This window comes from Salvelinus sp. IW2-2015, unplaced genomic scaffold (assembly GCF_002910315.2).
Source record: "Salvelinus sp. IW2-2015 unplaced genomic scaffold, ASM291031v2 Un_scaffold890, whole genome shotgun sequence".
Lineage (NCBI taxonomy): Eukaryota > Metazoa > Chordata > Actinopteri > Salmoniformes > Salmonidae > Salvelinus > Salvelinus sp. IW2-2015.
Window position 1 is genome coordinate 239784 of NW_019942637.1, and position 2567 is coordinate 242350.

The following is a 2567-nucleotide window of genomic DNA, read 5'->3' on the forward strand; positions in this document are numbered from 1 at the left end:
TGGTAGCGGTGGAGAAAGTTGTGTGTGTTGTGGGGATGATCATGGGGCTGTAGATGGGAGGTGTCTAATGAGAGAAAGGCAGATTGAGGTTGCCGGGGTTACAGTAGTACAGAAAGTGTCGTATGCCGAAGCAGTGAAAAGAGTAGTAGAGGATGATGGGTACAGGGTGAGGGATCCTGAGAGGATTCCTGTGAGTAGGCAGAGACCAAGAGAGAGTGATGGGAAGAATATGTGCTTCAGTAAGGTGGACTTTGTAGCATTTGTTGTCAATTGTACTGTAGAAATGTATCGAAAGTCACAGAAAATAGAGATTGTTGTGGCAGCGGCAGAGAAGTACTTGGAATTGCGAGGCTTTACTGCAGAACAGCTTCAGGTGGTGTTGAGTGGTAGTGATATGTCCTCTCAGAATGTTGATCTGGAGTAGGATTAGGTAGGGTTAAATAGTGGACTGGGTGTAGGTTAATAGAGGACTATTAGGTGGTAGGGTTAAATAGTGGACTGGGTGGAGGTTTATAGAGGGCTATTAGGTGGTAGGGTTAAATAGTGGACTGGGTGGAGTTTATAGAGGGCTATTAGGTGTGTAGGGTTATAATAGTGGACGGGTGGAGGTTTAGAGGGCTATTAGGTGGTAGGGTTAAATAGTGACTGGGTGGAGGTTTATAGAGGGCTATTAGGTGGTAGGGTTAAATAGTGGACTGGGTGGAGGTTTATAGAGGGCTATTAGGTGGTAGGGTTAAATAGTGGACTGGGTGGAGGTTTATGAGGGCTATTAGGTGGTAGGGTTAAATAGTGGACTGGGTGGAGGTTTATAGAGGGCTATTAGGTGGTAGGGTTAAATAGTGGACTGGGTGGAGGTTTATAGAGGGCTATTAGGTGGAGGGTTAAATAGTGGACTGGGTGGAGGTTTATAGAGGGCTATTGGGTGGTAGGGTTAATAAGTGGACTGGGTGGAGGTTTATAGAGGGCTATTAGGTGGTAGGGTTAAATAGTGACTGGGTGGAGGTTTATAAGAGGGCTATTAGGTGGTAGGGTTAAATAGTGGACTGGGTGGAGGTTTATAGAGGGCTATTAGGTGGTAGGGTTAAATAGTGGACTGGGTGGAGGTTTATAGGGGCTATTAGGTGGAGGGTTAAATATGGACTGGGTGGAGGTTTATAGAGGGCTATTAGGTGGTAGGGTAAATAGTGGACTGGGTGAGGTTTATAGAGGGCTATTAGGTGGTAGGGTTAAATAGTGGACGGGGTGGGAGGTTTATAGAGGGCTATTAGTGGTAGGGTTAAATAGTGGACTGGGTGGAGGTTTATAGAGGGCTATTAGGTGGTAGGGTTAAATAGTGGACTGGGTGAGGTTTATAGAGGGCTATTAGGTGGTAGGGTTAAATAATGGACTGGGTGGAGGTTTATAGAGGCTAATAGGTGGTAGGGTTAAATAGTGGACTGGGTGGAGGTTTATAGAGGGCTATTAGGTGGTAGGGTTAAATAGTGGACTGGGTGGAGGTTTATAGAGGCTATTAGGTGGTAGAGTTAAATAGTGGACTGGGTGGAGGTTTATAGAGGCTATTAGGTGGTAGGGTTAAATAGTGGACTGGGTGGAGGTTTATAGAGGCTATTAGGTGGTAGGTTAAAATAGTGGACTGGGTGGAGGTTTTATAGAGGGCTATTAGGTGGTAGGGTTAAATAGTGGACTGGGTGAGGTTTAGAGGCTATTAGGTGGTAGGGTTAATAAGTGGACTGGTGTGAGGATTTATAGGAGGCTAATAGTGTGGTAGGGTTAAATAGTGGACTGGTGGAGTTTTATAGAGGGCTATTAGGGTTTAGGGTTAAATAGTGGACTGAGTGGAGGTTTATAGAGGGGCTATTAGGTGGTAGTTAAATATTGGACTGGGTGGAGGTTTTATAGAGGGCTATTAGGTGTAGGGTTAAATAGTGGACTGGGTGGAGGTTTATAGAGGGCTATTAGGTGGTAGGGTTAAATAGTGGACTGGGTGGAGGTTTATAGAGGCTATTAGGTGGTAGGGTTAAATAGTGGACTGGGTGGAGGTTTATAGAGGGCTATTAGGTGGTAGGGTTAAATAGTGGACTGGGTGGAGGTTTATAGAGGCTATTAGGTGGTAGGGTTAAATAGTGGACTGGGTGGAGGTTTTAGAGGGCTATTAGGTGGAGGGTTAAATAGTGGCTGGGGTGAGGTTTATAGAGGGCTATTGGGTGGTAGGGTTAAATAGTGGACTGGGTGGAGGTTTATAGAGGGCTATTAGGTGGTAGGTTAAATAGTGACTGGGTGGAGTGTTTATAGAGGGCTATTAGGTGGTAGGGTTAAATAGTGGACTGGGTGGAGGTTTATAGAGGCTATTAGGTGGTAGGGTTAAATAGTGGACTGGGTGGAGGTTTATAGAGGGCTATTATGGTGGTAGGGTTAAATAAGTGGACTGGGTGGAGGTTTATAGAGGGCTATTAGGTGGTAGGGTTAAATAGTGGACTGGGTGGGGTTTATAGAGGGCTAATTAGTGGTTAGGGTTAAATAGTGGACTGGGTGGGAGGTTTATAGAGGGCTATTATGTGGTAGGGTTA